The following is a 24,253-nucleotide window of genomic DNA, read 5'->3' as shown; positions in this document are numbered from 1 at the left end:
CATTCCCTCTCGATACAGGTCTTTGGCTAGCAAGGTTTGATAGCAAGCATAAGGGTTGAGGGAAACAAACAAATATACATATGATAGAAACAATCATGCATCTTTCTCATAAGCACAAGCAATTTTAACCTCAGAATACTAAGCATAGAGATAATAGAGTAATGTATCTAAGTGTATTTCTCTCTTCTAATTAAACATCAAGATGTTGTTGCTATTGACCAATGCTAAGTTTGCCAAAACCAAATAGATTTACTTAATGCTCCCAAAGTGATATCAATACTCATATCAAGAGTAATCATATAATGGAGATTGCAAACTAAAATAAGGTGTGCAAAAAGTAAATGATAAGACTTCTCATTAATATTCCATAACGATAACTCACACCAATGGATACATAGATAACTAAGAGAGATACTTCCACATTGCATACTATTCTATATAATAACTTCCCTACTCATGATATGACACTACTTGATAGTAAAAGATAAAGGTAATGATGTGATACCGCGGCACTCCCCAAGCTTGGAACAAACCAAGGGGATGCCAATACCGATGATGAATTACTCCTTAGGTGATGGTGGTGAATCTTTGTCGTCATCGGACTTCCATGGAAGAGGCCCTCCATCAACAAAAGACATCTTGGTCTCAGGAAACCTGAAATTAGCGAGCATGACCTATGCGCTTAAACCTGTTTTCATACTCACGAGTTTTGATTATGAACATCATAGAGTTGAGCTTGGAGTTTGTTGGTGGTGTCGTGAAGTGAGAAGATATCATCCCACGGCTTTGCAGTCTCCTTCTTGTGTCCATCAATGAGTTCAGACACAATCTTGTGAAAGATATCCACTTCACGCTCAGCCATCTTCTTGTAGTTGAAAACCTCTTGTTCCAGCTTCTCTATCCTGGCTTCCAAGCTCCCTTCTCCCTTAGGACCCTGGACATCTTTGATCTGCAATTCTCCATCCACGAGCTGTAACTCTTTGGGGTGCATCTTCAGCTCGTTCATGTACGGGTTGACGACGTCCTCAAAGAAACTGTCCTTCGAGTTCCCGACGAAGACATGATGGATCTAGATCCGAGCGAGATCTGGCGAAAACAGCTCGAAACAAAACACGACGAGAAAACGATATTACGGACCTCCAGGGGTCCGGGGGATTATATAGCAAATATTTTTACGACAAAAGGAAGGTTCCAGGTCGAAAACGAGTCGGAAAGGGGCAACGAGGCGGCCAGACCATAGGTCGGCGCGGGCCCAGGTCAGGCCGCGCCGGCCTATGGTGGCACCCCCTCGTGCGTCTTTTCCACTCCGTTTCGATTCCGTAATTTTTCATATTTTCTAAAAACAGCAGAAATAATGTTCGGAAAGGTAAACGCGGACTTTTTATTACCTATACTGTTACCTATTCAAAGTCCAGTTTCGGCGGATTGTCAATTTGTCCTTTGATGAAGGCCTCCGGTGTTTCCACTTGAATAATATCAACATCAACATTATAAGAATCACCGAGATATAATGCTTGAGTCTTTGTCCATTCACCACTTGTGTGGCATTGCCTTGGAGAGAGCTAATTTTAATTGCTCCTGAGCGATACACCTCCTCAACAACATATGGTCCTTCCCACTTTGAGAGTAATTTCCCTGCAAAGAATCTGAGACAGAGACCGATACAATAGAACTTGATCTCCAACATTAAATTCTCTTTTAATGATCCTTCTATCATGCCACTTCTTAACTTTTTCTTTAAAGAGTTTAGCATTTTCATAAGCTTCATTTCTCCATTCATCTAGAGAACTTAATTGCAACAACCTCTTATTGCCAGGCTAATTTAGGATCTTTATTTAGTTCTCTAACAGCCCAATAAGCTTTGTGCTCTAGCTCTAGAGGTAAATGACAAGCTTTTCCATAAACCATTTTATAAGGTGACATTCCCATAGGATTTTTATAAGCAGTTCTATAAGCCCATAACGCTTCTTTCAATTTGCTAGGCCAATTCTTTCTAGATTTATTAACGAGTTTACCTAAGATAGCTTTAATCTCTCTATTTGATAATTCTACTTGACCGCTAGTTTGAGGGTGATAAGCGAAGCAATTCTATGATTAATACCATACTTAGCAAGAGTTTTTCTAAAACCTCCATGAATAAAATGAGAACCTCCATCGGTCATAATATATCTAGGTACTCCAAATCTAGGAAATATAATATCTACAAGCATTTTTATAGAGGTCTCACCATCGGCGCTTTTTGTAGGTATAGCTTCTACCCATTTAGTAACATAATCAACAGCGACAAGTATATGAGTGTTACCGTACTGAAGAGGGAAAGGACCCATGAAGTCGAATCCCCAACAATCGAATGGTTCAATAACAAGAGTATAATTCATAGGCATTTCATTGCGTCTGGAGATATTACCAACTCTTTGACATTCATCACAAGATAAAATAAATTTCCTTGCATCTTTGAAGAGTGTTGGCCAATAAAAACCTGATTGTAGAACCTTTTGCGCGGTTCTATCTCCAGCGTGATGTCCTCCATAAACACTTCCATGACATTTATTCAATATCTCCTGTTGTTCATATTCAGGAACACATCTTCGCATAATACCATCCACTCCTTCTTTATATAAGTGTGGGTCATCCCAAAAATAATGCCTCAAGTCATAAAAGAATTTCCTCCTTTGCTTGAGCTGAAAAGGTTGGAGGCAAATACTTCGAAACAATAAAGTTAGCATAATCTGCATACCATGGGCTCTCTCGCGAGCTCACCTTTATTACAGCCAATTGTTCATTTGGAAAACTATCATTAACGAGAACAGGATCATAAGCAATATTTTCCAATCTAGACAAATTGTCGACAACGAGGATTATCGACACCTTTCCTATCTATAATGTGTAAATCAAATTCTTGCAACGAAGTACCCATCTAATAAGCCTTGGCTTAGCATCTTTCTTTGTCATAAGGTATCTAATTGCAGCATGATCGGTATGAATTGTAACTTTCGAATCAACAATATAGGGTCTAAACTTGTCACAAGCAAAGACTACGGCTAACAATTCCTTTTCAGTTGTAGCATAATTTCTTTGAGCAGCATCAAGAGTCTTACTAGCATAATGAATAACATTTAATTTTTTATCTACCCAGCTGTCCAAGAACGAGCGCCTACAGTAAAATCACTAGCATCACACATAATTTCAAAAGGCAAATTCCAATCAGGAGGTTCGACTATAGGAGCAGTTGTTAAGGCTTTCTTTAGAGTTTCAAAAGCTTCCTTACAATCATCATCAAAAACAAAAGGTACATCTTTTTGAAGAAGATTAGTAAGAGGCTTTGAAATTTTAGAGAAGTCTTTAATAAATCTCCTATAAAACCCAGCATGACCAAGAACACTACGAATACCTTTAACATCCCTCGGATAGGGCATCTTCTCAATTGCTTCGACTTTAGCTCTATCAACTTCAATACCTCTCTCGGAAATTTTATGTCCCAATACAATTCCTTCATTAACCATAAAGTGGCATTTCTCCCAATTAAGAACAAGGTTAGTTTCTTCACATCTCTGCAAAACTTTATCGAGATTTCGCAGGCAATTATCAAAAGAATTTCCATAGACGAGAAAAATCATCCATGAACACCTCTACAATACTTTCGCAAAAACCATGAAAAATAGCGAGACATGCATCTTTGAAAAGTAAGCGAGGAGCATTACATAAACCAAAAGGCATACGCCTATAAGCATACGTTCCATAAGGACAAGTAAAAGTGGTTTTCTCTTGATCTTTAGCTTTAACGAGCAATTTGTGAAAACCCGAATAACCATCAAGAAAGCAAAAATGAGTATTTTTAGACAACCTCTCTAACATTTGATCAATAAAGGGTAAAGGGTAATGATCTTTCTTAGTAACTTTATTAACTTTTCGAAAATCAATGCACATTCTATAACCTACAACTATTCTTTGAGGGATAAGCTCATCATTATCATTAGGCACAACAGTCATTCCTCCCTTCTTAGGAACACAATGAACAGGACTAACCCATCTACTATCAGCAATAGGATATATAATACCAGCTTCAAGGAGTTTTAATACCTCGTTTCTTACCACTTCCTTCATCTTCGGAATTAGACGACGTTGATGTTCAACAACAGGCTTTGCGTCTTCTTCCATATTAATAGCATGTTGGCAAATAGAAGGAGAAATCCCTTTCAAATCATCAAGAGTATAGCCAATAGCTCCTCGGTGTTTCTTCAATATTTCCAATAACCTTTCTTCCTCAATTTCGAAAGCTTAGAACTAATAATAACAGGATATATTTTCTTATCATCAATATGAGCATATTTAAGATTATCGGGTAAAGGCTTTAAATCGAAAACAGGATCTTCCTTTGGTGGCGGTGTTGTACCCAAATCTTCCACCTAGGTAAATCATGCTTGAGAATAGGTTGGCGACGAAAAATTTCCTCAAGCTCATCTCTTTCTTTCCTAAAAGCTTCACTTTCACTATTCTCCAAATGTTGCTGCAAAGAATTATTAGGAACAAGAACAATAGATGCACACTTGCTCCATTTTAAAATCATTACTAGGCAAGTCGAGTTTTATAAGGAGTTTTGGTAAATTTAGAAAAGTTAAATTCATAAGGTTCACCAGCAAATCTAGTCAATATTTTCTCTTTCTTACAATCTATAATAGCTCCACAAGTATTTAGAAAAGGTCTACCAAAAATGATAGGACAATAATCACTAGCAGCAGAACCAAGTACCAAAAAGTCAGCAGGATATTTAATCTTACCACATAGAACTTCCACATCCCGAACAATACCAATTGGAGAAATAGTTTCTCTATTAGCCAGATGAATAACCACATCAATATCTTCAAGTTCACAAGAACCAATTTCGTGCATAATCTCCGTGTAAAGCTCATAAGGAATAGCACTAACACTTGCACCAATATCACATAAACCATAATAGCAATGATCACCAATTCTAACGAGATAGCATAGGAACACTAACTTGTTTGGATTTATTAGGATGTGAAACAATATTAGAAGCATCTTCACGAGAAAATAATATGACCATCCTCCACATTTTCGAGTCACAAGATCTTTAACTATTGCAACGACGAGGTTCAATTTTAATTTGTTCTTCGGGTTCTCTAGGTTTCTTTTCGCTTTTATTAACCGCACTAGATATGACAGAGTACTCCTTCATTTTAGCGGGGAAATGAGTTTTTTCGATATAAGCTTCGGGAATAACATTATCAACGGTTTCAACCACTACACATTTGTTTACGGATGAATCAATTTTATCTTTATACGGTTCATGATACTTATCAAAATTCTTCTTAGGCAGTTCATAATGAGAGGCAAAAGCTCTATAAAGATTTGCAACAACTTGGGAATCAAGACCATATGTAGCACTCATATTACGAAATTTATCGGTATCCATAAAAGCTTCAATGCATTTATAATCATAAATTATACACGATTCTCTATCTTTGTCGTTCTCCCATCCTTCAGTATTTTCTTGGATCCGATCAAGAAGGTCCCTTTTAAACTCCTCATTCTTGCGTGTAAATGATCCAGAACAGGAAGTATCCAGCAAGGTCTTGTCTTGAAAAGAAAGTCTTGCATAGAAATTATCAATAATAACATTACCAGGAAGCTCATGAATGGGGCATTTGAGCATTAAAGACTTCAATCTCCCCAAGCTTGGGCAATACTCTCTCCATCATGAGGCCAGAAATTATATATGCGGTTCCGATCTTTGTGAATTTCACTTGGAGGATAAAATTTGGAATAGAATAAAGGCACAATGTCCTCCCAATCAATAGAATCACCATTCTTCAGTAATTTATACCAGTGCGCCGCTTTACCAGACAGCGATATAGTGAATAGTTTCTTCCTAACTTCATTCATAGAAATACCTCACATTTGAATAACCCGCATAATTCATGCAAAAACGAGTAAATGATCACCGGGATGGACAGTTCCATCCCCTTCATAGACGGTTATCCATAACACGTTCAATAATTTTCATAGGTATTTTATATGGTACTACTTCCTCACCTGGCGCTTCATCCACTACCGTTGCAGTAGTAGTAGATTTCCCAAATAGAAATTGAAGAGAGGATCTCTCCATAATGATTTATAGCAACGAGTGCGAAATAAAATCAGCACAAACGGTAAATTTCCTTACCAATTCCACTTACCAATAGCGCTTCACTCCCCGGCAACGGCGCCAGGAAAATAGTCTTGATGACCCACAAGTATAGGGGGTGTATCGTAGTATCTTCGATAAGTAAGAATGTCGATCCCAACGAGGAGCGAAGGTGTTGGCAGCGGTTTCGATGAAGGATTCATCGTAAATGCTCACGGACAAGTATTCGGGGGTTTTGATATTTCAGATAAATAAAGTACAAGTAAATAAAATGCGAGAGAAATAATTGCAGCGAGTGGCCCAATCCTTTTTAGCACAAAGGACAAGCCGGTTTGATTACTTATAATGACCAAACGTTCTCGAGGACACACGGGGATTTTAGTCTAGTGCTTTCGCTACATACAGACTGATTAATCTTCATTGTTTTGATAAGTGTTGTGTGGGTGAACCTATGCTAATGCACCGCCCTTCCTAGGACTAATACATACTTGTGATTATACCCCTTGCAAGCATCCGCAACTACAAGAAAGTAATTAAGATAAATCTAACCACAGCCTTAAACTGCGAGATCCTGCGATCCCTCCTGCATCGATATACTAACGGGGGCTTAGGTTTCGTCACTCCGGCAACCCCGCAATTAGCAACCGAATACAAGATGCACTCCCCTAGGCCCATAAATGGTGAAGTGTCGTGTAGTCGACGTTCACACGACACCACTAGAAGAATGACACCACAACTTAAATATCATAACATTGAATATTACTCAACCATAATTCACTACTAGCATTTAGACTTCACCCATGTCCTCAAGAACTAAACGAACTACTCACGAGACATCATATGGAATACAATCAGAGGTGATATGATGATGAATAGAAATCTGAACATAAACCTTGGTTCAATGGTTTCACTCAATAGCATCTACAACAAGTATAGAATAACACCGGGAGAGTTTCCCCTATCAAACAATCAAGATTTAACCCGAATTGCTACAGCGATGACGAGGTGCAGCGGTGGTGATGGCGGTGTAGATGGTGGAGATGATGATGATGATGATGGAGATGATGTCCCGCTCGATGACGATGGCGATGGCGTCGATTTCCCCCTCCGGGAGGGAATTTCCCCGGCGGATTCCTGCCCGCCGGAGAGCTCTTTCTCTCTGGTGTTCTCCGCCCCGCAGAGGCGGCTGTAACCCTTCGTGAGGATCCCTCTGTGGCTTGGAAAAATAGGAATTTACGTGAAATTCCCTTCCACAGTTGATCTTCCGAAATATTGCGTTCTGACGGTGCTTTTTCCAGCAGAATCCTGGCTCCGGTGTTTGATCCTCCAATGATGATGAAACATGCAAAATAGATGAAATAACATAAGTATTGTGTCCCAATATGAAATATATCAATGAATAACAGCAAATTATGATACAAAATAGTGATGCAAATTGGACGTATCAGGCGGCACGCCGACAGCCATGGGAGTCCTCCTCGGGCTAGGTTCACGGAGGAATTGCACGTCGGCAGCGTCGAGCGCCCCAATTCCTTGGGCACCATTCACCATGAAATCCGGAATGGCCGGCCCCCACGCCACCACCATGGCTGGGATCAGCGGTCCATCTTCCTCCTCCAACCCGGCCGGTGGAGGTCAGCAGCGTTCACGCTACCATCCTTTCTCCACCGAGTTCCACCACACCACCGCGTCTCCCACCATGATCTAGGTGAAGTAGCCGAAGGCCACCACCATCAGACCCGCCGTCCACCGTCGCCGCCCCTGGAAGACCCCGCCTCCGTGCGAAGGGGAGTCCATGGACGAGCCACCACCCCGACGGCGGCAGCGGCCAAGAGGAGGAAGATGGGTCGCCTCTTCTTGGGTTCGGGTCGCCGCCCAGAGCCGCCAGCGTGTAAGTATGTATAAAATTATTTCATAAAAAAACTATGTATGAAACTAATCAAATATGATCCGATGGATCTGCATTGTGCAACTAGGATATCTGTTAAAACTTAAGTTATCGAGAGTCCAACGCGGAAATAGCGAGCTTGACGTACTGAATCCTATCTTATCTTCTACCGCCTATAAATTAAGCAAAACCCCCAAGCCAACACTAGGAAGACAAAGCGGAGAGGTCGGACACACCCAAAGCCAGAGGCTCGCATTGGCCATACGCCGGTGGCCGGCATGCTGTGCCAAGATCGGCAGCGAGCTGAACGCTCTCCTCGCTGCAGCGAGGCGCTCAAGGCGACCCCTGCACTGGCATCCACGCACGTGCATTTGCAATCCCAAGGATGTTGTCAGCTAGGCAGTAGCACCGCTGCTAGCCACCACGTACGGCACCTAGCTCGCTGTCATGTCGACGACGACGATGGAGACCACAACTTCCTAGCTAGCATCTTGCCTAGCGATGTATGCACGTTCAACAGCTAGTGTGACGCTACCAGAATAGCGGCCATGTCGAGCGGACGTGGCCGACAGGGACAAGTCTAGTGTGACAAGGCTAGCTTTGGTACTCTAAAAAGAATCTGATTTTCTTTTTGTGTTGAAGTGACTTGAAAAGAAGAAATAGAGTCTTGCGAAGAGAAACATGAATTATCTTTTCGCGCAAAATAGACTTGAAACACACAAAAAAATAGAGAGGCGTGCCCATTGCGTTTGACCCATGCATTACCGGTCTACCTACGAATCATCGTTCTCTTCTATGCTTGCCAGACTAGGTCTGTTGGCAGATGCCGGTGGCCATTGATGACCCCTTCTCTGGTCTCACTATATATAGCTCACCATCGGACAAGTGCCTCGTGTGTCGGGCCTTGACAACCATCATAGTGCTGCCACGACGGTTCCCATAGTCTATTCTATTTGGTCCAAATAAAATTGTTAGACCAAAAAAAACCCACTAGATAGTTGCAAAACACTAGAAAATTTAGAGTGTACATGTAGCAAGATGCAATATATACGGAAAAAGTAGCAACGCCAAGGTAGCACATGCATACTCCCTCTGTCCCTTACTACAATTAAGAATGGCAATCTCTTCCATTACTCCTCGTAGCGTGGCACCGTTGGACTCCTCGATTCCTGCATGTGCGCATTAGAGCAAGTACAATAAGGTACAGTCAGCTGGCTATAAGAGATAAAATATTATAAACTTGCTTAGTTGGAGGAGAGAGATTAGGAGAGAGAAGAGGAGTGGGCTCTTATCTTATAGCCAGCTCTAGCACGTGCTCCTAGGCACTATGTGAGACTAAAAGGTGGGCCATGTATTGTAAAAGTACTATATTTTTATAGCTCACTATTGTATATGTTGGCTCTAAGTTAGCTATAGATGACATGTCACTTGACTTATAGCCAACAGCTGGCTACACTATTGGAATTGCTCTCAGCAGTCCTCTCATTCCTTGGCTCTCCTTGATTTTACACCAGGGTACAGTATTACTACCTTCATCCCAAAATTTAAGGCTTATATTATTTTTAGGAAGTCAAACTATGTTAAGTTTGATCAAGATTTTATTAAAAATTGTTAACATGCAAAATATAAATTCAATACCATTAGATAGATAATTAAATATATTTTCATATGGTATCTATAAAATATGGTATTTGTTGATACATTTATTAAAAAGAAATTGGACAAACTTTAATTAGTTTGACTTTCTAAAAAAGTATAAGTCTTTAGATTTGAGATGTAGTTAGTACTAGCTAGCTCGTACGTGAGGGGCGGGAAAAGCAAAAGGCTGTATTTGAAACTAGCTAAATGATCATGTTTATGGAGTTCTAACTAACTAGCGGAGTAGCTAGCTAGCTAGATATAAATCCTATAGAAAATAATGGAGTGTAAAAAAAGAGTCCATTTCTGAATTTCCTTCTTAAAAATACATAGGTACCAGTTAAGCTTATATATTAATCAATGCAAGTTTAATCAGCTTAACTAATAATTTTATTTCTTAAAGAAAACTTTAGACGTTTATCTATAGTACAAATATTTTCTTGAAATCGATTCGGATTAGCTGAGCACATGAATCGATCTAGCTAATCTAGTTTCATACCTGAGCTAGGTATATCCGATCGATCAATCAGTTAAGCACGTTTGCACAGAGTCAACAAAGATGCACATGCATGCACAGGGACGATCGATTAATAATGAAGCAAGTCTGCCATATTGGTGTATCGGCCAGAGTGCCATGCATGGTACCTCTACCCACTTACTCTACATATGTGTTCGACCAATTACGAGACTACCCATGAATCACTTTTTGTCGGACCAAATTTGTTTGGAAAAGTGGTCGTGAGCATCTGTTTGTGCCGCCCCGCGGACATATTTTGTCTGCGCGATCGTTTGCGTCTGGGTGTGCGCTTCCCGGGACGACCCATTTTTTGATTTGCAAAGAAAGTAGTACACTCAAACTATACAAAGTAGTTCTAGAAGCATAGACTACTTGTTGCCTGACGGGCCATCCCCGTCGATGCGTCGCTCCCTCGTCTGCTTCTCCGCCGCCTCCCGTGCGGCCGGTAGGGCTCGGTGCGCCGCCGCGTCCTCTAGCAGGCACTGTCGCAGCCTCGCGTTGGCAGCGTCGTCCTTGAGCATCTCGAAGGACTCAACTAACGCCCTCTGTTCCGTCGCATTCTCCTCCAGGGTAGGCGCATCAGGGTCATCGAAAGACCATGAGATGTCGGAGTCGGCGTCCTCTGCGGCTGCGGCGGTCGCCACCCTGCGATGTTCCATCTCGGCGTCGAACCCCGCATGGACCGCCCGCTCCTCCTTTGCTTCCTCCTCCGTGAGAGCCAGGGCCTCATCTACCGCGTCAAGACCGAGCACGTCTTCGTCAACGGCGACTAGAGATCATCGTCGGCCGCCGCACCTACAGATCCCGGTGAGGTATCATGGGGACGATTTTTTTTGTGAAAATGGGTTAGCGGCCGTGTACAATTAGGTTTCATTGCACAGTTTTTGTAAAATCTATTATGTTTGTAGTTGAATTGCACCGAGGAACTCAAAACTCGTAGTTTATTTCTCTCACGAAATTCAGTTTCAAGTTTATCTGTTTGTATTTGCGGGGATCTGATCTACGTGATATGGAACGCTAGTTAAACCGAGTTTTTTGGGCCCTGTACTCGTGATTTTACGGGCCAAAGATGTTAGGCATCTGGTAGAGGTGCTCTAAGTCACGTCGTAGTAGTGGAGTACAAGATTTGAAGGAATCGATACACACTCACGTGGAGCAGTAGCTAGGTAACGCATATAGGTTGGGGCTGAAATTTCAAACCCAAGGTCAGGAAAGGGGTGCTTCTAGCGCTGCTAATGGGCCGTGTTCCAGAGAAGGTACATATCTTCTCCTGGAAAGCCATGTCTAATGGGCTGGCGACAGAGGATAACAAACTTCGACGCCATATGAAGGTTTCGGGCCGGTGCCGTATTTGCGATTATGAGCTAGAGGACGTGGATCATGCTCTTTTCCGTTGCCCCCATGCTCGCGGTTTATGGGAGGCCATGGCGCAAGTGTGGTCGCTCCCGAACCTGCGACAGGTGATTGGGAAGCATGGCTCTGGACTGGAGGAGCTCATCTTAGCAGCACCCACGGGCACATGCAGACATATACTCATGATCGCATGGCGTGCATGGTTTGCAAGAAATGAGGTCACCCATGAGAAGCCGCTACGAGCCATAGAGGGTTCACGGCGGTTCCTGTGCAGCTACGTCAATTCTTTGGACAATCTTCGGAAGCTATCGAATGAAGAGATCTTGAAAGGGAAGCAGCCCGTGCAGAAGGAGCAGCCAGGGAGTCATGGTCGAGTGGAAGAGGTAAAGAGTCAGCCGAAGCTGCACATTGCGTGGGAGAAGCCTCGCACTGGTACGGTCAAGCTCAACGTTGATGGATCCTTCATGGAGCAGCCGGGTGGTGCAGGTGCTGGCATGATCCTCAGAGATGCGGAGGGAAGGATCGTCATCTCAGCCTGCCGGACCCTCCACCACTGCGGCTCGGCGTTGGAGGCGGAGCTAGGGGCGTGTATGCAAGGCATTGCCCTTGCTCTACAGCAAACCCAAGCTCCGATCATTGTTGAAACGGACAGTGTTGTGCTCTGTAAGAGTAGGGATAGATCTAGCTTAGGTCACCGCGTGTCCGAGGTTAGATCGCTATGCCTGGGCCATCAGGTGGGTTTTGTCAAGATCGCTCACTCTCAAAATAAGGCTAGTGATGCTTTAGCTAGATTTGGTAGAGTTTATGATACCACAGCTGTATGGCTTGGGTCTGGGCCGGATGAGATCATGGAGATCATCCTTGCTGATTGTAAAGCTACTGTTTGAGTAAGACAATCTTTTTCCCCCGCAAAAAAAAAGCAGTAGCTAGGTAGGCAAAGCAGTGGCAAAATATACATGATATTCTTTGTACGTGTGCGCTCGGGCGGGAAACTAGCATGCTTGATCATCATGGCGGTGGATTCTTAACTAGCTAGCTAGAAATATATCCTGAAGCAAATAATGGAGTGTAAAAAAAAGATCCATTTCTGAAAAAAGAAAATCTTAAAAAAGAAAGGTACTAGTTAAGCTAACTAATACTACCTCCATCCAAAATTAAGTGTCTTAGTTTTACCTAAGGTCGAATGTATCTAGATAAATTTTAGCTGCGGTATCTAGGGAAAAAAAAGCCGAGAAAATTGTATTAATTTGGAGGGAGGGAGTACCTTTCTTTGGTAAAGAAAAAAAATTATAGAGGTTTTTGTATCTACTATTGAATAAAGATTTTCTTACAAGTCGATTCGATTCGCCATGCATGAGCTGGGCACGTGAATCGATCACGCATGCACATGGGTAGGAGCAGGACGCGTTTCACTGAGTCGTACGTGTTGAGGCTGGTCGAGAGGTATAGGAACTGGTTTTGCCTAGATATATAGTGCAAGAAATAGCTTAATGCAATATAAGATTAGCTTAAAAGCAGTATAGTCCAAATAAAGTTGTTAGAGCAAAAGTACATATTTTTACGAGAAATCCACCGATCTATGAGTCAACAGTAGTACAAATAGCTTGAAAATTAAAGAAAATTACAAATTGGTACTTGGATCTCCTAGCGACGACTACAGACACTAGAACGAGCCGAAGACGCGCCACTGTCCTTGCCCCTCTATCGCCGGAGTCAGGCAAAGCTTGTCGTAGTAGAGCTTGTTGTAGTAAACAAACTTCGCCATGCTAACGTCCCAAAGGACAAGCCCACCTGAGTAGTAACCATCGTCAATAATGACAACTGTAGATCGAAAGAGACTGGCATGAAACCAAACTAACAACCACGAAAACCGATCGGATCCCAGGAGATCCGACGGACACACAACTCCACGCACCTTCCGTCAGCGCTAGATGCACCACCGGAGCGAGGATAGGGCGGGGAGGACATTATTCTGACTTGAGGATCGATGTAGCCGCCACATCACCATCCAAATAAAAAGACCAAAAAGCAAACTAAATTAAGAACGAAAACTCTCCGATGGCGAGGGACCGTAGTCCGCCATACCTCCAAGGCCCCAAGGCCACCGGAGGCGGAGCGGACCAGTGGTATCGCCAGCGAGAAGGACGGAATTCTAGATGGGTTTTATGGTTTTCCGCCGCCTCCTGGTTATTTCCTGCACATAGACCAAAAGTATATTATTGAACAATATTTTAACAGTGTATTAAAACAAGTTTCCCTTATTAGTACACACCCACTAGATAGTTGCAAATCACTTTAAAATTTAGAGTGCGTAGCAAGATGCAAAACACGGCGGAAAAGCTAGCAACGCTAGGCTAGCTAGCATTTCGATATAACATGCCTAAGTCACATAGTAGTAACCTACAAAATGGGCGGAGTTAATACACACTACGTGGAGTAGTAGCTTGCTAGGAAAAGCAGAGGCAATGCACTAGAGTGCAGCGCTTGATTTTTCGCGTACCTGTGCATGCGGGCGGGAAATTAGGTATAGTAGCTAGCTCGTACGACTGTACGAGGACGGGCGGGAAAAGCAGAAGGCTGTATTTGACACTAGCTAAATGATCATGCCGTGGGATGTGTTCAGTTAGCTAGAAATAAATTGTACCGAAAATAATTGAGTGTAAAAAAGGCCATTTTTGGATTTTCCTAAGAAATCAAATGTAGTAGTAAATATTATTAGCCAATGCAAGTTTAATTAAGTTAACTAACAAACTCTAGAATTATTCTTTTTGTGTCTTACCCATTTTTGAATTTTCGAGTTCTTCTTCTTTTTCTTAAAGAAAAACTCTGGAATTTTGGAGGTTTTTCTTGACTAGTAGGCGTATTTTAGTGTTTGGAACAGAGCATGTACTATACTCTAATCTAATACTCCAATCGATGGATCTTTCTATTCAGACTAGGAAAGCTAGTTTTATCAGCTTGGCCCTTTTTGTGCATGCATGATCGATCGACGGAGTCATAGCTTGAACCAAAATCACGATCGATCGGGTCCTTTTCTTCTCCTTGTCTCTCACGCCTGCTATATACTGTATGCGCTGCTAGATGCTAGCTACGTGTTCATTCTCACCAAGGCTGCAGTACGTGTACCAAGTGCGTGCCAAGATTCCCATGCATCGTTAGTTCCGATTATAGAGATCTATCAGCAAGAAGGGTCTTATACAGTGGAATTATAGTTGCAGCAGAGCTATTATTAGTACCCAAAGATTATACGATTTATGACCCAAATTCCTATCTGGAAACATAGTCAACCGCCCGCGCCATTAGTTGCCATAGTTCTAGTAGCTTCCACGTTGGCTGCAGCCGCACTACGAGAACCCACATCCCGACACACCTCTCTTTCACGCCGTAGTTCCTCTCCACCTCACGAATCTCAGCCGCCGCCGCCATGGGCGGACGCAGCGTCCCTACTGCCCGGCGCTTGCCAGGGCTTCGGTCGCTTTCGCTTCCTGCGTGAAGTCTGAGTTTACCGAGAAAAGCCAAGAACGCGAGGGCAAAAACATCGATTTGTTGGGCCTTGCCCGGGGCAGGAGGACAAGCATCTTGGCCACCACGCGAAGGAAACATATATACTAGCAAGCGAATCCAACCTTTCAGCGCTTCGAATGGAAACAGAGCAACGATACCCAGAGTCTTCGGTTCCCCAACCACACCACCGCAAACGCCGAAACCCTTGACCTGTTGCACGCCCGCTCAGGCGCCAGTGGCCGACCCCAATCCCACCCAGCCCTAGATGGCCAATGCCAACAACGATAGAGAATGGAGGAAAGAGACCCGGGAGGTGGAGCGGTTCTGGCGCCGGGCTAGGCAGCAGCGGCAGCCAGGCCCCACCGCATCTGGCAGCAGCAAGCGCCGACGAACATTGGAATATGTTGTGAACGTGTAATGTATTATATCAGTGTTTCCGCATTAAAACAATTGAGAAAACAGGATTATCTCCAAATAATGCTTATATTTGACTGGGAAAAAATGTAGTTTCTTTGTGACCCGCCCAGGCTTGGAAAAATTGCTGGGTCCACCTCTGGCCGCTGCCGTACATCGACGGCGACAACCACGGCGGCTACGCGTTGCGACTCTCCTCGGCCGTCGGCTCCCACCGGCAGCCTCCCGCAGGCCTCGTCGAGTTGCCGCAAGCCTCGCCGAGCCATCCACGCTCGCCATCCCCGTCTTTCGCCACCGTTCTTGTCTAGGTTCCGAAAACCATCGCGGGCACCACAGCACCCGCCCACCCCGTTGCGTCCCATCTCGCGGTCGCCGACTGCGGGATCACCTTGAACGCCTCGCCTCCTCCGGTGAAGGTCACCGACACCACCGTGCCCTGCGGTCGGGTCCGTCTCGGGGGCGATCGACGAGCTTACGTAGGTAGAGCACGGCGGAGGCCGCGGCGACGATCGGGTCCACGACAGCGTGCCCGCGTTGTCCCGTACGTGACGGTGGCCGTGAAGAGGCCCCGGCCTTGACCCGACGACGCCAGCCGGGAGGTCCGCGTCGACGTGCATCGCGAAGATTGATGGCGTCCACATCGTCCAGGACCTCCTGCAGCGCGTGTCAGTGGCGGAGCCACACTAGAGCTATGTAGTCTATTGACTACACAGTTTTTTAGGTGCATATGAAGAAATTATGCAAAAAAAATAAATTTAAAAATCATATAAATACATAAGTTTGACTACACAGTTTTGAACTGACTACACAAAATTATTGTTCTGGCTCCGCCACTGGCGCGTGTGGTACCCGCCAGCGTGGCCCTCCTCCGCCTGCTGGAACACCAGCTTCACCGTGCCCGTGAGGCCGTCCTGCGGGACTGCAGCAGCTTGGCGGCGCCCCAGGAGCATGGCCACGTGAGCTTCGTGCCCTCACACGCGTGCATCTTGCCGTCTTCCTTGCTGTTGAACTCCCATTCTACCATCTCCTGCATAGGCCAGTGGGAATCGATTTGTCAACGAATCCTACCACTAATTAAGATGGAGTTTCTATCCGCAAAACAAGTGGTCTAGTGAGACGCACCTTTTCTGTTGGCAGTCCATATCAGTATCGTCTAAAATCACTTTGCTTTGGCAGTCATCTGTCAAATTACTATATCTGTTCTGTTGGTACGTAGTAGCAGTCGATTTCCGTATCGGCACGGTGCCGTTGCGAGACCGTATAGGGAATCACAATGTCTGCATGATCGATCCGAGATCCCTACAGTCAACTCTCTTATCCATTCTCGCGAATCTATAGCCGCGACAGAAAGAAGGCACATTGCTATATTGGGGTGATTTTGCATTCGATGGTGTCTAGCCAGACTTACCTGAAGAGTAGCGAAACTTAAACTTTAGTATTTTCTATGAACTCTATCTCGATGACTACTTGCCTAATGATTACGGCCAAGTTAATCAGTGATATCTCAAATCTAAGTGGAGTAAACATTACAGTATATTTTTCCAATTTTATAAGGAGCCTCTCCTTCTGCATGCATGCGTAATTAACAGCGAAGAGTACAGTAGCGATTGCCTGCATTTTCACTGATAGACCTGTATGGGCAGCCCGTCCATGTCAGCCCAGAGCACGAACACGGCACCAGGGCCGGCACCGCCGACAATGGTGGCGACGAGGCAGGTGCGCGCGACGGGACATGTGTGTATGGAACGCCGAGGGCGTCGATCTCGCCCGGACAGGAGCGAAGATATGCGGTGCTCTTGGAAGGCCAGCTCTGGGTGCTGGTGGATCCGCCGCCGTAGGCCTTGCACCCACGCCGCGAACCCGGTGCCCCTGGCATTGCGGTGGCGGCCTCATCCTCATCCTAGTCCATCCGATTCTCCTAGACTACGAATGGATAATGATTGAAATAACTGACGAGAAACTTGAGCAGGCGATTCCCTACAGTCTCCCACCTAAAATGCCGCTAAGCCAAGTTGTCCTTCCATATTCTCGCGTCCATCCAGGCTATATACCTTCTGGCTTCCTACCATTGCATGCTCGCCTTCCCGGTAAGTCGGAAGTACCCCCTCTAGCACTAATCGGTCTAGGCTACCGACCACGAGTGTTGTAACTACATGGAGTTAATGGTTCTTGCAGGCATCTAGCGATAAAGAAACTAAATTAAGAGGGCAAGGAGTCCATAAGGTAACCAAACATTCATGGGTACTCTTTTCCTTTTAATCTCATGTGCTCCATTCTCCCTTACATGAATGCATGCTTCAATAACAGCGAAACGATTTGTTTCAATAATCAGTTTTGACCGAGAATTTTGGATAGCTAGCTCAAGACCTTTTTTGCATGCTATTTTGCATCACGCTCCAACGGTGTGACCTAAAAGGACCGATGCATCCGTTTACCAAATTTAGGTCGTGAATGTGTCGGGCTGGACAACACGCGTTCTCCCAGTCCCAGGCCCTCCAGCTAGCCACTAGCCAACACATGCTCCCACACATGCTCCCCTTGGCGACGCCAGGCCCTCCCATAATGGCCAGCGCGAATCGAATGGGTCGCGTCGCTGGGAAGACAAGCCTAGCATGCCGCTCCTCGTTTCAATTTATGTTCGTGGCGTGACCCAAACGGACAGAATCGGGACGAGATGGTCAATATTGGTCGGGTCACACCGCTAGAGATGGCCTAAGAGCATCTCCACCGATGCCCCCCAGTTAGGCGCCGGCATGGAAGTATGGGGGGAGTCGGCACTTCATCCTCCATTTGTTGGTGTTGCTCCCACGCCGGCGGCCCCGATAGGATTTTTTAGACAAACAAGATATTTTCTTGAAGTTTCATTTTCATGTTAGTTAGGATGGAGGAATGAATAATGTTCTAGCAGAGCGAATCCGGGTTCGCTTCGCGGGCAGTAAAACACTATTCATTCCTCGATTCTGGATGGCATGTGAAATCGTCTTCAACTCCAGCCTGCTGGCCGGCCGGCTCTACGGAGAGGTGGTCGATCGCCCGCTGCTGCGCCGCTTGCTCTCTCCGCTGCTGCGCCCTGGCGTCATTGACAGCGCGGCTCCGTTGCAAAACGCTACGCGCCGGCACGCCCGATTCGCACCCTTTGCGAAGGGACCGACACGGGATTGCCGGCGCGCCTGATTCGCACCCTTTGCGAAGGGGCCGACACGGGGTTGCCGGCGCTTTTGTTGGGCTCGAAAACTAGCATGTGCTTTTTGTGGCGCGCCGGTGTGAGACCATTTTGGCCGCTGGCCCCAAAACGCTATCAGGGCCGCTGTGGGGAGAGACGATGGAGATGCTCAAAGTAATTTGAATAGGAGCTATTTACCCCATCCTTACATTTAGTATAAAAAAAATTGGAGTAAGGACTTTGGATGGATCTTGGCATTTAATTGGAGTATAGGTAGTACTTTGTGGCGATGGAATTTTGACCCGTTTGGCATGCATGCGCGCATGAGACAAGTTTGGTATGGCATGGATTAGATTAGTGATCTTTGTTTTGGTGTGCAGCGCGGGCGGAGCGAAGAAACGAATGAAGCGCGCGGGCGGCGTATTAATTAATTCCACGCATTAATTCGTGGCTGTCTTAGGCGCACATATGCTTATATTATATTGGTGCAGCACGGAACGTAACGAAGCGGCGGCCGCTAATTACGCATGTACGTGCTGCGTGCGCGGATGCATGTCTCACTCCGTCCTCATCATATTAATTAATTAATTCTCCGCGCGCAACAAGGCCGGGAGAGGCTTTAATTATAACGCGGGGATTTGGTGGCTCGCTCAACAGCCTGGCTGCAGCTGGACACGGATTTGACCACGGCAAAACAGAACCCGCCCACGTCCTGCACGGGCCACGAACATGCTTCAGGAACTGGTAGTACGCATCCTCCGCTCACCACGTCCTCCGCTCTCTCCGCGTTCACACCCGCACGAGCTCACGGGACGGGACGGCAGTGCTAGTCCTGCCGCGCTGCTTGCATGGGGCGGTGGCGACTGCTCGCACGTGAAGAGGCGCGCGGCGAGAAGAAAAAGGCGACAGCTTTATAGCGGTAGCCGATGGAGACGGACGGCCAACTCAGATCAGAGAAAGAAGAAACAAAGACGGAAACCAAATTAGCAATGTACTACTGGCTGCTATATTAGATTAGCAAATTAGCAATGCTTCTTTTGGGATCGGATTGGGATCCAATTGATTTGATTTGTGTTAGGAAAGGAAAGAAATTGAGAGACTTGATTTGTGTTCGGGAGGAAAGCAAAGATAGTGGGATGTGATTTGATTTGCGTGCCCGGCCCCCTGATTTGCTCCCTGTTTATTAGAGTATATTGATTTAACAGGATTTGGTGGCATGGAGGATGGGTGATGATAAAAGAATGGGGAGACGAAGTCAGATGTGATGCGGAGAATGGAGGATGGGTAATTACATGCACACTATAAAGTATTTCTTGACCGACAATTCTAGAAAATAATTCCTTGGCTAACAATTTACAAAGTAAAAAAAATCAATAATATGAAAACTTGATCTTTATGCTAAAAAAAATTAACGACCAAATAAATTGACTTACTCCACAAAGACAAAACTCTAAAAGACTACTGTAAGACAAAATTCTAAAAGATATTTCTTGACCAACAATTCTCAAAAATAATTTCTTGGCTAACAATTTATAAAGTAAAAAATTAATAATACAAAATCTTGATCTCTCGTACTCAAAAAATTATTAATGAGCAAATAAATTGACTTGCTCCACAAACACAACTTTAAAGACTATAGTAACAAAAAATTACAACTCTATATGCTTCTCGGCGTCTAGGGGTAAGTAGTAATCGAACTGATCACGGGATTCTTGCAGAACCTAGAAGATATGGCCCACATGGCATTGTCTATGGTAGTGTATCGCGCTTTTTTTTTTGCTTTGTCTCAAGCCATTTGGCACCGCATCGAAATGCAAATATGGTCCTAAGGGCACGAGTAGCGGTGCCATACTCATGTAGCTGCTCCATGTAAGAATCAGTATGATTAATTTTATCTCCAATGAAAACTACAACCTCAACTAGAAAAAAGAGAGGATCGATGGACCCCATAGACACATGCATACTATGTATCTCTTTCTCTCTTCAAAGACCATGATTTTAAGCCTTGAGATCCCGCTTCCTGCAACCAAACCTATTTTGGAACAACCAAACCTAGCTCAAACTGTGAGGCGGTACCCCTAGGCCAGCCTGTTGGCCATTCCTAAGATGGCTTATGTGCGATGTGAAACAATAGTGTAAAATTCCGTACTAGTGAACGTTGTGGTTCCATGGTTCACCGGTCAGACAATTGTTGGCTTTTCAGAACACAATTTAGTTATTTTTTATAATAAAATAATCTGTTATAGAAAAATCCTCCTCCAATGTACAACAACAAGTCCTAGTCAATTGGTTTTTACTTCAACCCGGCATACATCGCGCATGTATTCAAGGTTTGAATCATGTCGAACATAGTAAGTCTATTCCAAAGCCTCATGATACCTAGTCTTGAGACCTAGTGAGGTAAATTGGAATATGGGTCAATAATTAATGCATATTCCTAGTGGGCTTTGGATTTTGGGGGCCCTAAGCAGTTGTCCACCGAGCTCCTTCCCATCGACGGTCATATGCTGCAAGCTGAGGATGTCTCTACATGAGCCGGTTTACTATGTTAAAAACAGATCTATTCATTTATTAATCATGTTTGTCTCTAATCACTTTTGTGTTTTTTGGGTACTGATCTAATAGCTTCCATAATACAATACCTCCATATTTTCCCTGGTTTTATCATGAGTCTGGAGAAAAACTTTTTGGTTTATCTACATAGGTGAATGGAAGTAATGTCTTCTCTTCGTCAACCCTCCCCTATATATACGAATACTTACTTCACAATATATTTTGTCTCTCCCCGTATCCGACATGATTTGTGTGGAGCTATCTTGCCTCTCTGCCATACAATCATATGGTTTCATCCCAAATGGTTAGCCAATATTGGTACATGCAATCTAGACACATACTTCAATCATGTCTATACATTACAAACACATCAACATGTTGAATCGAGATACCCTTCACAACATGATAAGCTAAAGTAATCAATGGGCCAACTAGATATCCTAAATATCCACGGAAGGAATTAATTTGTTTTCTCAAATCTGTTGTTGTAGGTGTTTTTCTTACTCAATAAGAAATTCAGGTCCATTGATTGTTGTACTCTCTCCGTCTCATGAACTTTGGATTTATCTAGAATACAAACTTACTTTAGTGATATCAATTATCTAGAGCCTCCTAAAGCCGGCATTTGTAAGGCACGTCTAACCATGTGTCGTGGGGTGCAAAACATAAATTATTATATGTTGACAACACTAAAACAAATAATAATCGATAAAAATCAGAGCATCTGAGTTCTTTGTGTGCTTGTAGAATTTGGTGGGGAGTTATTTCCGTCTCATGTAGAAGAAGTTTCATCTAGAAGAAGTTCACATAAATCCCACCACACCACAAAAATAATGGTGGTTCATGTAAGTACCATGTAGTATTCTTCCCTGAAAGCACAATTGAGCCTTCTCATTGCCCTAGCTAAATGATAGACAGTAATGTCATCACACTCCACTACAGAGCATGAATACTATGTAGAAAAGGTAAATGAAAAAAGCACCCATCGTAGGTAGACAAAAGCATGTAATGTCGTCAAACCCTAGCCCCTTATCCGTATGTCCATATTATGGATCTTCCCGATGCTCGGGAGCCATTTCGCCTCTTACTGTAAATCGAACTACTTTCATCCTATATGATACCCTCGGGAGCCATTTCGTCTTTCTCCCCGCAAAGCCACACATAGCGCACTACAGAGCATGAATGCTATTTAGAAAAGGTAAATGACAATAACACCCACCCTAAATAGACAAAGGTATGTAATGTCGTCAAACCCTAGCCCTTATCCCTATGTCCATGTTGTGGCTCTGCCTGATGCTCGAGACTACCTGGGCATTCTTCGGACTGGACCGGGCTTCAGGTCGGGCCTAACAAAGACTGACACAAAAACCCATGCCCAGTCTGGCCCGATCATCAGGCTTAACTTTCAGGCCCAAGCCCGGCCCATCACTACAAAAGCCCGTCGGGCCTCGGGCCGAACCGCTTCCCTATTTCACACATTTTCAGGCCCAGGCCTGGCCATCGGCCCACAGACATGCTCGGGTTGACCCAAGCCCGGAAAATTCGGGCCGGGCCGGGCTTCCCATGGCCAGGTATGCTCAAGAGCCATTTCGCATCTCACTGAAAATCTAACTATGCCCTCGGGAGCCATTTCGCCTATCTCCCTGCAAAGCCAGCTAGTTTCATCCCCAAACACTTACTCCCACTAGGTTCATCCAATATAGACACATAGTAGTTCAATCGTGTCTACATTAGGTAGCTTAATTTGTCCTGATCACTATTCCACGGTACTGACATAAAATTTTGAACCTAGATGCCGTCCACAGCATGATAAGCTAAACTAGTCTAATATGGCCCGATGGGATATCCTAAACAATCGAAGGAAGCCATTGAAAAACAAGAGCATCCCGCTGTTGCCATTTTAGGCTACTCCCTGCATAGAGTACTTGCCATTTTAGATAGCTGCTGCAGGTTGTAGAGTTTGACTTTGGGTGAGACATTGGAACTAGCAGAGCTGAGACGTGGAGACCCGCATGCGTGCGCGACTCGGTAGCCGTTGTCGATCAGCCCCGTCACATACACATGGACCAGATTAGCTCTATGTGGAATATGCTTTCCCTCACCGGTACACTACTCGTTAGATTAATCCATCCAAGAAGATGTGTCGGAACGAGGCAAGATGATTCCAGCGGCAGCCAGCACTGGATAAAGACTGCACCGCAACTACTTGCCAGTTGCTACAAGTTTATCATTGACCTGGACGAACGAGTGATCGGGCGGTACTTAGGCCCGCTGCTTAATTAATATGCTAATTAGGGTTTATGCCAAAGGTTTGTACGGTCATTGGAGAAGGCATATCCTATTGGCCGTCGTAGATACTCTCTATGTTCAGTGTATTAGTTCATTGTGGATTTGGACAGTCTTCGCCGTGTAACTTGGTTATCATACTTTTCACGACATGCATATAGTAGTGTACGTCTATGTCCCAGTCAAATACTAAATTCGTTCATACAGCCCTCAAATTAGACCACGGTGCTTGAATAACTTGTTTGAGATATATATTACATCGTTTTTTAACTACCATTGTATTCTCTTCTAATGATCCACAGCGTTTCGCTCTCTTCAACCGCTCAAACTCCACTCTAACCTTGCGGCATACCTCTGAGGGCATCGAGGCAAACTTATGTAACACTCAACTATTTCTCTCCGGCCAAAGACAGCGTGTCACTTTAAAAAAATAGTAGCAGAAATAATATACTCCGAATAACTTAAATCTTAATTAACCAAATTGATAGTCGATAAAACGTAAAATACGAGTGACCCATATAACCCGGGGCGGAGGAGGAGAGGAGTGCGGACAAATGGTTCCTGAGCTCAATTTTTACTTAACTATTCGCTATATATATATTTCGGTCTGCACTTTTGCCATTTTGATTTTGTGTGGCCCAAAATATATTGTATTTTTCATAATTATAGTATACATCATTCACTACCTTTAGATTTATTTATTTTTGATCTTGTTTGATATGATCTCGAACTTTTAAACATAAAAGACTCTGTGAGCTTGGACTCCATTTCCGGTTTTCATCCGGAGGTTTC

General features: G+C 44.3%; 1 pseudogene; it reads right to left on the bottom strand.

Annotated features, from left to right (window-relative positions):
* Positions 1 to 15,763: 15,763 nt before the first annotated feature.
* LOC124689351 lies at positions 15,764 to 18,825 on the bottom strand (annotated as a pseudogene).
* Positions 18,826 to 24,253: the final 5,428 nt, after the last annotated feature.

The sequence above is a fragment of the Lolium rigidum genome, chromosome 2 (assembly GCF_022539505.1).
Source record: "Lolium rigidum isolate FL_2022 chromosome 2, APGP_CSIRO_Lrig_0.1, whole genome shotgun sequence".
Classification (NCBI taxonomy): Eukaryota; Viridiplantae; Streptophyta; class Magnoliopsida; order Poales; family Poaceae; genus Lolium; species Lolium rigidum.
This window is presented reverse-complemented; position numbering and strand designations above follow the sequence as displayed.